Raw genomic sequence first — 12,271 nt, forward strand, 5'->3', positions numbered from 1 at the left:
GATGTTTCACAGTGCGAATGGTGTGTTCAGGGTGATGTGCAGTGTTAGACTGGGAGCCTCCTCTCCCAGTCGATGCCTGTTTAGGAGAAACGCAGAGTTGGGCGGAGCCAGAGGACCTGACTTCACCACACTCTCAGCTGATCGGCTTCGGCTGTGTTTTTTAATTGCAACAATGTTTTGCTCTGCCAATGCTTTGATGTCAGTTGTCCATTCATGGATTAAAGCATTTTAAACTACTGCACAATGAAGCGCCTCTTTTTCTTTTAAAACACACCATCTCCTGCTACGAGTGATCTTGCTGGAGCAGTTAACAGAGGAGATTGTTCCTGATTGCCGCCTCTGAAATTTGAACTACCTGACGTGGAGGGAAGTCCATCTCTATTCAAAGACCAGCTGTTCCTGACGCCGAGGGGAATCTGATCAGGCTCGCATGATCTCTGTGGTGGGGATCCATCAATTCTGGTAAGCAGCCCCCTTTTTCCTATTCTTATACTGACTTAGAAGATTCAGAGAAGATTCATTGAAGACATAATGAGGAATTACACCTCCGGTTTATGATACCATCAATTCCCATATGAACTATATACCCCTATCCACCTATATGCACAATATTAACTTTGTTCCAATTTGGGTAGCGCACTGAACTTTTCCTTTATATTGTACAAAACCTCATGTTCAAGGTTTTTTTTTTTTAGTTGCAGCACTCAGGGCTATTAACGTTTTATAAATGTGCATTTTTTGTATTTTCATGTATTTTAAACAGACTTTCACCAATTTAATTTTCACATTGATTTATCACCATTGGGGGTAGCGCGGAACGTTTACCATATATTGTTTCAAATTTTTTGGTTGTAACATGACAAAATGTGAAAAATTTCAAGGGGTATGAATACTTTTTCAAGGCACTATATGTGTTGCGTTAACATACTCTTTATTGCAACTCATGGCAATACAAGCTACATGCGTTGACATGTTGTGGTGCCTTTCGTTTTGAATAGAAGCCCTCTACACAAATGCCTTGTACACACGGGTGGATTTTTCGGCATCAAAGGTCCGACGGTCTTTCCGACGGACTTTCGACGGACTTTTGACAGACTTCCGACGGACTTTCAAACGAACGGACTTGCCTACACATGATCACACCAAAGTCCGATGGATTCGTAAGCGATGACGTACGACCGGACTAAAATAAGGAAGTTGATAGCCAGTAGCCAATAGCTGCCCTAGCGTCGGTTTTCGTCCGTCGGACTAGCATTCTGACGAGCGGATTTTTCGACCGGACTCGAGTCCGTCGGAAAGATTTGAAACATGTTCCAAATCTAAAGTCCGTCTGATTTTTGACCGAAAAAGTCCGCTGCAGGTCCGATGAAGCCCACACACGGTCGGATTGTCCGACGGATTAGTCCCGTCGGACCAGTCCGGACGAAAAGTCTGCCCGTGTGTACACGGTATTAGTCAACACACTGTGCTGATAAATACCTATCTGTCAGCATTCTTTAATTCTAAAGGTCCTGAATATGTCTGAAAAATAGAGACCAAGTTTTCCATATTCTTGCTACCACCATCCTTTATGGTAGGAAGTTTTTGAACACAGAATATTTTTTTTTTTTGAACACAGAATATTTATCCAGGGTCTACCAGTTTTCCCCAAAGGCATTGTGGAAAAAAACCCGCTGCATTTTAGCATTTCTTTTTCCAGGGACTCTAATGAACAGTTTTTAATAGATAAATGCACCTTTATTTTTGTGTACTAACTGAACTAAAATTAGAATTACTCCAAAACAGTCAAATGGATTATTTTACTTGTTGCCGGGAGCTCCACTATAATACTCATTTAGTAATTCCCTATATACCAATTGGTATTAAAGCCCTGTCACAACCAATATGTCTGGCATAGCTGTATGTAATATCTAAAATATTTATAAGAACTCTGTATGAAAAAATACTCCAACAAATGAGTTTATCATCCAATAACAAAGACTTGAGGGTTGATTTCAGAAGTTTTCACTTTCAATATCATTTTAAAGCTGACAGCTGAGAAAACCTAATTCACTCACTTAGCTAACAGAAATGGAAAAGCATCTGCTAAAGAGGATATCAAATCATATAGTTAAAGCAAAAACCATTAAAAAAGATTCATAACTCACTAATTTCTCTCTTTCTTCCTGAACAGATACATGATGGATCATTCAGTGTATACTGTATAAAATACCTATAGTCAGGTCCATAAATATTGGGACATCGACACAATTCTAATCTTTTTGGCTCTATACACCACCACAATGGATTTGTAATGAAACAAACAAGATGTGCTTTAACAGCAGATTTTCAGCTTTCATTTGAGGGTATTTACATCTAAATCAGGTGGACGGTGTAGAAATTACAACAGTTTGTATATGTGCCTCCCACTTTTTAAGGGACCAAAAGTAATGGGACAATTGGCTGCTCAGCTGTTCAATGGCCAGGTGTGTGTTATTCCCTCACTATCCCATTTACAAGGAGCAGATAAAAGGTCCAGAGTTAATTTCAAGTGTGCTATTTGAATTTGGAATCTGTTGCTGTCAACTCTCAATATGAGATCCAAAGAGCTGTCACTATCAGTGAAGCAAGCCATCATTAGGCTGAAAAAACAAAACAAACCCATCAGAGAGATAGCAAAAACATTAGGTGTGGCCAAAACAACTGTTTGGAACATCCTTAAAAAGAAAGAACGCAACCAACAACACCGAAAAACCCGGAAGACCACAGAAAACAACTGTGGTGGATGACCGAAGAATTCTTTCCCTGGTGAAGAAAACACCCTTCACAACAGTTGGCAGGATCAAGAACACTCTCCAGGCGGTAGGTGTATGTGTGTCAAAGTCAACATTTAAGGGAAGACTTCACCAGAGTGACTACAGAGGGTTCACCACAAGATGTAAACCACTGGTGAGCCTCAAAAACAGGAAGCCTAGATTAGAGTTTGCCAAACAACATCTAAAAAAGCCTTCACAGTTCTGGAACAACATCCTATGGACAGATGAGACCAAGATCAACTTGTACCAGAGTGATGGGAAAAGAGGAGTATGGAGAAGGAAAGGAACTGCTCATGATCCAAAGCATACCATCTCATCAGTGAAGCATAGCAGTGGTAGTGTCATGGCGTGGGCATGTATGTCTGCCAATGGAACTGGTTTTCTTGTATTTATTGATGATGTGACTGCTGACAAAAGCAGCAGGATGAATTCTTAAGTGTTTCGGGCAATATTATCTGCTCATATTCAGCAAAATGCTTCAGAACTCATTGGATGGCGCTTCACAGTGCAGATGGACAATGACCCGAAGCATACTGCGAAAGCAACCAAAGAGTTTTTTTAAGGGAAAGAAGTGGAATTTTATGCAATGGCCAAGTCAATCACCTGACCTGAATCGGATTGAGCATGCATTTCACTTGCTGAAGACAAAACTGAAGGGAAAATGCCCCAAGAACAAGCAGGAACTGAAGACAGTTGCAGTAGAGGCTTGGCAGAGCATCACCAGGGATGAAGCCCAGCGTTCGGTGATGTCTATGCGTTCCAGACTTCAGGCTGTAATTGACTGCAAAGGATTTGCAACCAAGTATTAAAAAGTGAAAGTTTGATGGATGATTGTTAATCTGTCCCATTACTTTTGGTCCCTTAAAAAGTGGGAGGCACATATACAAACTGTTGTAATTCCTACACCGTTCACCTGTTTTGGATATAAATACCCTCAAATTAAAGCTGAAAGTCTGCATCTTGTTTGTTTCATTACAAATCCATTGTGGTGATGTATAGAGCCAAAAAGATTAGAATTGTGTCGATGTCCCAATATTTATGGACCTGACTGTATATAGTAAATAAAGACAAGGATTAAGGAGGTATTAGTATAAGTTAGACTTGTGTCTAAACTGCTGCACCCCTGAAAAGCAATCTGCATTCAGAATGCTTTTCAGAGGCGTTTGACAGGTGGTGAGGTGGAAATGCCCAATTTTACTTCCTTAACCTTAACCTTGTGATGCTGCAGCCCTGGATCTTCTCTACTGTTATTTACTGCTTGAGTTCTGCATCTGCATAACACAGTCACTTCTTATAGAATCAGATCGGCCTCCTCCTCAGCAGCTCAACTCCTGGTCCTTTCCGTTAATTGATTTGCACCACTGTGGTAGTGTTGTCCAACTGGACTCTCACTGGTAGACCTCTCAGGTGTACCATAGCAAGCCAAATCACCCTTAATTCCAGAAACCTCTGAATCAAGAGGTTTTCTAGGACTGCACCCCAACCCATCATGCTGGCATCTGGAGGAATTAGTGATTTTCCCATTTCCAACATGTAGAAATTCACCAATCTAGAAACAGTTTTGTTTTGAGGTAGAGATCCATCAGAGAGTCCACTGACTGTGGACTCCTGTCCCACACCTACAAGACATTGAGTTGAATGTCTCTAGATTTAAACTGGACAAAGGGTACTGCCTGGAAGGAGGCCAATATTATTCCCAGAACCTTCATGCAGGCAAGTATCAAAGGGTTTTGTACAGCCTGAAGTGACTCCACCTGAGTACACAGAGATTTATATTTGTCCTAGGGTAAAATCACCTTTGATTGGACAGTGTCCACTAATAAACACTTTAGCCATAAGATCCTGCTCATGTGTACAGACAAGACACCTAAACAAGATAGCTGTTAAATGGAATCCTTCAAGGTATCCCCTGAGAAAGTAAGGGCATGGGGGGAGACCATCCAGGTCAGAGTGCCTATCTCTCATCATCCGACAAAGCTAGACCTTGAGGGCCTGACCCACTCCAATGGCTGCAATCACAAGTGCAAAGGAAGCTTTAAATAGAGTCTCCAGATGATTGTCTGTATCATCCTTAAGGACTGGTACTTAAAACACAGGGACTATAAGGGTCTTATTGAGACAGAAAACCCTGCAATGTACAGCTAGCATACCACAGTTTTTTATAAACTGACTTTCTATTGGATATTGATCAGCAATTTGTTTTGGTGGAATAAACGTCTTTTCTGGGTGAGCCTAGTCAGCATATTACATATTCATGAAGTGAGAATGTACAGGAAATGATTGGGGGTGCTGAAGTGGCTGCCAGGACCCCAAACCAGTAACCTTCAAAGGAGATGTCTCCAGTAGCAGCATTTTTAGGTTGGTTCGTACCACTTCTGCAAGGAAACCTATAAAGGCCTCGGTGCTCACACTGCTCCGGCTCCCGCTCATCCTCCCATCTCATCTCCCATCTTCAATATTAATTTGCTAATGTTGCACAACTGGGTGGGCTCAAGGCACAGTGCTCTGAGCCCTAAGCCCACCCTTTTTCAAAGCCAATTAGAGCCTCAGGCTCTAATCATGCTTAAAAAAAAATAAAAATAAAAAAAAGCCTATTGAAACCCATGCGTCCAGCGCCCTGCATGTAGATCAGGGGCCGGGGGCATGGATTAGGGGGTGGCGCCCCTGCGCCCCTAATGGAGCGGTCGTCACTGCTGACGTTAAAAAGAGAGGGGGATACTCGTGACATTATTCTATAAGCTTGTGACCATGTTAGGTCAATGACTTTAGCTAGTAGTAAATGGGACTTTCACGAAACATACACAGGTGCTGAATCAATCATTTAAAATACATGCACCAGAAAGAATCACCTGCAGTGAACGTTTAGTGAATGTCATAGTAACTGCTTTATAAAGAAAAAAAACTTACTGTCCTGACTTTACTTAAATGTTTTTTACAATTGTATCTGAATTTGTATGGTTTGTGTCTGCACAGCTTTGACTATTCTATCTGGACCTTGAAGCTTGCTGCTGGCCAATTGAATTGTTGCTGGGACAGTATACTTATGTTTTCATTATAACAAAATAGCTGTTTTGTGGCTAAGCCCTCCTCTCTCTTCAATACACTCACAAAACTCACAAAACTGACCCACTGTTGATATTTTTTCCTTAAAAGTCTCTGAGACAATACATTTGACTTTCTACTGTGGAAAAACACCTGCCTTGTTTGTGTTTGAACATTTTAGACTAGTATTTTTACATTTTTTTCTTTCAAAAAGTCCAAGGGGCTGCTGCAATCAAAGGCAGCACTTGAGTAGACTGTCAACAATCACTGATTCATGGGTTCTAATCACTTAAAACTAATTTTTTTCCTAAAAAAAAATTAAAAAATGAAAGACCTAGCAATCAGCGGTTGCATTCAAAAATTGGTACTCAAAGGTATTTTTGGGTGTATAGATCTGTGCACACAAGCGAGGAACATAAGTAATGTACCCTAGTACTACAGTTCAAAGAACTTAAACTTAATTTGTTAAAGTAGATGTAAACTCAATCACTGATCTGTGAACCCCCCTCTAGTGAGCTAGATCTAAATAGGTTTGTTGTTAATGTAGGAAAATTTATTTCTGGCTCAGGGCCAAGCCAGAGCTGCTGAATCTGGATCAGGGTTCAGTGTGGTAAGCTGGATGATTCATCCTGACAGCTCTGTTGGTGCCCCCCCCTCCCCTGTTTTCCTGGAGAATGTTTTAGACATAGTGGGTGGAAGTTAGGAGGGGCTGTTTGGAATATTTATGAGGGCCTCAGCTAATCCCCAGCAAATGGGCTGGCAGGGGTAGGACCTCATAAATAGGCATGAGTCATGCCAGCAGGGGCAGTTGGGTGGATAATGGGGATACAGTGCTGAGGAGGCTGTCTGAGACCCTTGCATGGTGCCCCCTAGTCTGGGAGGGTGACCTCGGGTCTGGGGCTCAGATGCTGGAAGGATCCGCCAAAACACACAGAGGAAGCCCTTCCTGGATGCACGGGAGCAAGGAGAGCAGGAGCAAGTCAAAATGTCTGGGAGATCTCCTGAGAGGCAGCCGGGTGGGCCTGTGAGTGTCAGTCTTGAGGACTGTGGAGAGAGTGTCATTCTGGAGGTCTGCGGGGAAAAGTTAGCCTGGAGGGTTAGTGAAAGGGGCAGCTACAGCCAGGCGGGTTGGCAGTGCCTGCAGAGGTAGGATCAGTAGCCACAGGAGTGATTAACACTGGACGCTGAACTTTTGCTACACAACAAGCAAAACTAGCACAACTTATTTACAAAATAAGGTCCGTTGGCATGGACCATAGGCTGAGTACATGGATTGAAAACTGGCTACAAGGACGAGTTCAGAGGGTGGTGATAAATGGGTAATACTCGGAATGGTCAGGGGTGGGTAGTGGGGTCCCCCAGGGTTCTGTGCTGGGACCAATCCTATTTAATTTGTTCATAAACAACCTGGAGGATGGGATAAACAGTTCAATCTCTGTATTTGCAGACGATACTAAGCTAAGCAGGGCAATAACTTCTCAGCAGGATGTGGAAACCTTGCAAAAAGATCTGAACAAATTAATGGGGTGGGCAACTACATGGCAAATGAGGTTCAATGTACAAAAATGTAAAATAATGCATTTGGGTGGTAAAAATATGAATGCAATCTATACACTGGGGGGAGAACCTCTGGGGGAATCTAGGATGGAAAAGGACCTGGGGGTCCTAGTAGATGATAGGCTCAGCAATGGCATGAAATGCCAAGCTGCTGCTAACAAAGCAAACAGAATATTGGCATGCATTAAAAAGGGGATCAACTCCAGAGATAAAACGATAATTCTCCCGCTCTACAAGACTCCGGACACACCTGGAGTATGCTGTCCAGTTCTGGGCACCAGTCCTCAGGAAGGATGTACTGGAAATGAAGCGAGTACAAAGAAGGGCAACAAAACTAATAAAGGGTCTGGAGGATCTTAGTTATGAGGAATGGTTGCGAGCACTGAACTTATTCTCTCTGGAGAAGAGAGGCTTGAGAGGGGATATGATTTCAATATGCAAATACCGTATACTGGTGACCCCACAATAGGAATAAAACTTTTTCGCAGAAGAGAGTTTAACAAGACTCGTGGCCACTCATTAAAATTAGAAGAAAAGAGGTTTAACCTTAAACTACGTAGAGGGTTCTTTACTGTAAGAGCGGCAAGGATGTGGAATTCCCTTCCACAGGTGGTGGTCTCAGCGGGGAGCATCGATACCTTCAAGAAACTATTAGATAAGCACCTGAATGACCGCAACATACAGGGTTATAGATTGTAATACTGACACATAGGGGGTCATTTACTATAGAGCTGCGGCACTAATTAGCGCTAATTGACGCTAATTAGTGCTAAAATGGTATTCACTATAGTGCTGGTGAGAAAATTCTCCCAAAATCAAATTTACTATAGTTCCCTGAAACCAAATAACACCCAAACCCTTACTCTGCTAAAACCTGGAGAAGTGCACATGGAAATAATGTTTAGAGCATGATATAATTGCCTAAATAGTACTGAAATATGCGGTATATTATTTAAAGATAATCTGCTTTTAAACTGTGTGAAAAAGTGATTTCTACACTGAAATATCTTTAAAAGTCTGAGAAGTGAAAAATTCCCCATTTTGTACAACTAGGTGCCAACACAACTGAGCATGCTCAGACCTGAAAATAACTCTCATTTTAACTCAAGTGTCTTTTTTAGCCGGTGCTATAGTAAATACCAAAATGAGAGCTAATTAGAGCTTTTTTTGAAGTGAAAATCTGCTCTATTCTAGTCCAAATCAAATATTAGCCATTGATTCTAATGGAACAATTCTAACTTTCACAAAAAAAAACCTTTTAGTCCTCATGCACACGGACGTTTTTACAGCTGCTTTTTTGAGCTTTTTTTGCAGCTTAAAAAGGCCTGTCTATGTTAGTCTATGGCTTCATGCCCACCTAGGCGTTTTTGAGCTGCAAGTGGCATAGGCGTTTTTAAGCTTTAAAAAAAACCCAGGACCAGTGGGTTCTGAAAGACGTTTTTCAGCTGTAAAAACACTCTAACGCTCAAAAACGCTCAAAAACGTCATTCACCAACGTTTTTTAGCGTTTTTGATCCATTGAAAAAAAAAAAAAAAAAAAAAAAAAAAAAAAAAAACGCTCAAAAACGCTAACGTGGAAAAACGCTCAAAAACGCTATTGCAAAAACGCTGAAAAAAGCTGAAAAAAGTTTTAAAAAATCACTGCAAAGATACTGGCGTTTTCATAACGTTTTTTTAACAGCCTGTGTGCATGAGGGCTTAATGTTGAGATGAAATGTATCTTTCTCTGAAATAAATTTTCCTTTGCAACATTGTTGCTTCTACTTAAAATATTTTGTTTTTAAGAATACTAGAATGTGGAATGTTTTGGTAAAATATATTTTTCTCTGTCACTTTCACTTGTTACTCTTCATCTCACAACAACCTTTACCCCAAACTCACACAGGTGTCTTTATAATCCACAAACAATACCATTGCTGATGCAAATTTAAAATGAATCACATTTTTTTGGTGCTTTTTAATATTTCCAAATATTCATAAATTGAGCCCAAAAAATGTGATATGTGTACCAACATCAGAAATCAAAATGTAATTCCCAAAAATTTGAGGGTAATATTCTACTCTTACCCACAAAAAAACACCAAATATCACAGAATAAATCAAGAAGAATAACTCTGGAGTAATGTAATTCCATCACTTGTATGTCCAAAGAAATGCAGTATTTATGTGTTTTTATGTGCAGTTATGTGTAGGCAGCTCTGTGGCTTAGAGGTTAGAACTTCTGCTTGGTATCCCTGAGTGTCTGGGTTCAAATCACAGCTATGTTACTTCATGTAGAGAAGTTGTCTCCTCTCCCAGGTCCTATAACTATGTCAAAATGTAGTATTTATGTGTAGGAGGGTTCCACCACCATTGTAAGTCTTTTCCAGATACACTATTTAGCCAAAAGTATTGGGATGCCTGCCTTTACACACACATGAACTTTAATAGCAGCCCAGTCTTAGTCCGTAGGGTTAAAATTTGATTTGGCCCACCCTTTGCTGCTAGAACAGCCTCTGGGAAGGCTGTCCACAAGGTTTAGTGTGTCTATGGGAATGTTTGATCATTCTTCCAGAAGCGCATTTGTGAGGCCGAGCACTGATGTTGGATGAGAAGGCCTGGCTACAGTCTCTACTCTAATTCAGCCAAAGGGTGTTCTATTGGGTTGAGGCCAGGACTCTGTGTAGGCCAGTCAAGTTTCTCCACCCCAAACTTGCTCATCCATGTCTTAATGGACCTTGCTTTGTGCACTGGTGTGCAGTCACGTTGGAACAGGAAAGGGCTTTCCCCAAACTGTTCCCACAAATTTGGGAGCATGAAAATGTCCAAAATGTCTTGGTATGCTGACGCCTTAAGAGTTCCCTTAACTGGAACTAAGAGGCCAAGCCCAACCCCTGAAAAACAACCCCACATCATAATCCCCCCTCCACCAAATCATTTGGACCAGTACATAAAGCAAGGTCCATAAGGACATGGATGAGTGATTTTGAGGTGGAGGAACTTGATTGGCCTGGACAGAGTCCTGACCTCAACACAACAGAACACCTTGAGGATAAATTAGAGAGGAGACTGTAGGTCAGGCCTTCTCATCCAACATCAGTGCCTGACCTCACAAATGCACTTGGAAGAATGGTCAAACATTCCCATAGACACACTCCTAAACCTTGTGGACAGCCTTCCCAGAAGAGTTGAAGCTGTTATAGCTGCAAAGGGTGGGCCAAATGAGTTTTGAACCCAATACTAATACTGGGATGCCATTACAGTTCATGTGCGTTTAAAGGCAGGCATCCCAATACTTAGGCCAATATATTGTATATTGCTTGTGAAACTGAGCATGGCTATGGACTTAGGGCTGGTTGACACCACAGAGATGCAGAGAACATGTGTGAGGCTGCCTGGTTGCTAAGTGGGTAGCAGTTCTGTCTAGCAGCACCTGGGATGTTGGTTCAATTCCCCAACATGCTAATCCTTGTGTTGAAGTTTATATGTTCTCCCTGTGTGGGTTTCTCACTACGATGCAAAGACATGCTGGCATCTTACTTGTCTCCTGTTGAAATAGGTTCTAATGTAAGTTAATTTTGGACTTTATATTGGAAGCTCATTGCAGCCAGGGACTGATGTTAATGTTTATTAGCACTAATCATGCCCAGGGACTTGGACATTTCAAATTTTAGGGTTTACACTGCACGAGTACATATGCTTAGAAAACTGTTGCTTTGTTTATGTGGATGCAAATGGACTTTGATTTTTGTCATGTAGTTGGAGATTTGATGCACATAGCCAAGGGATAACACAGTTGCGAATAGTATTTTCCTGGTGCCTCCCATGTCAGCATACCCATGGTTGGTTGCTCCGCCCCCTACCAACCCACAGAACCATTTTAACTCTATAAAAAAAGAGTTCCTCCCCATAGTCAGTATTCTTTACTTTGTCCTCATGCCTGCAGGATCATTATCAGCCTTACCTCACGCTTTATGGTGTAACCGTTGCAGGTTCATGCTCTCCTGCAGTATGGAGTCCCATCGCTTGGGCTGCTAAAGGCGCCAGATAAGTATGGGAGGCCGTTTTTTTCTGTGGATCTTTTTTTGGGCCATATTGGAAGATTAACAGGAGCTTAGCCTCTCCTCTATGCTCTTCCCTGATGGTATGTCTCCTATTTGTATGTGTATTTGTGTGTGTACTTGCATTGCAGTGCCCCTCCATGGATTATGTCCCCCCCTCCTCCTGTAGCAGGGTGCGGCGCTTCGCGCGGACCGATCGGCTCTGTTTTACTCAGCGGGGGGGTGGAGTCACAGCGTGACGTCATGTGACAGTACAGCGCATGCCCAGTAGCAAACTGAAGCTGTCGGCGGCCATCTTGGTACTCCCAAAGTGCTCTCAGCATAAATGGAGAGCCTGGGATTCATTACAGGGCCAGCTATCAAGGTGAAGACATCTCCCTTAAGTGTCTTCCCTATTTTTTACAATGGAGCCTGGCCAAGGTATTTAGGAGTAGTTTTGTTTAATGTTATGTATATGTATTGTGTAGATATGTGTATCTGTGTGTGTGTATATGTATATATGTATGTGTGTGTGTATTTGTATATATGTATGTATGTGTGTATATATATATATATATATATATATATATATATATATATATATATGTATATATATATATGTATATATATATATATATATATATATATATATATATATATATATATATATATATATATATATATATATATATGTGTGTGTGTATATGGTTAAAAAGGAAAGCAGAAAGAAATCTATCCTTTTTTTTTTTTTCCTCTTGCCCAGCTGCCCCTAGTAATGTGATACCGCAACAAAAAGATCCTCATCATACCACTAGGTAAGGGCTGCAACAATCAGGTAAGTTTTAAAGGAAAATAAAA

Source organism: Aquarana catesbeiana, linkage group LG05 (assembly GCF_042186555.1).
Source record: "Aquarana catesbeiana isolate 2022-GZ linkage group LG05, ASM4218655v1, whole genome shotgun sequence".
NCBI lineage: Eukaryota > Metazoa > Chordata > Amphibia > Anura > Ranidae > Aquarana > Aquarana catesbeiana.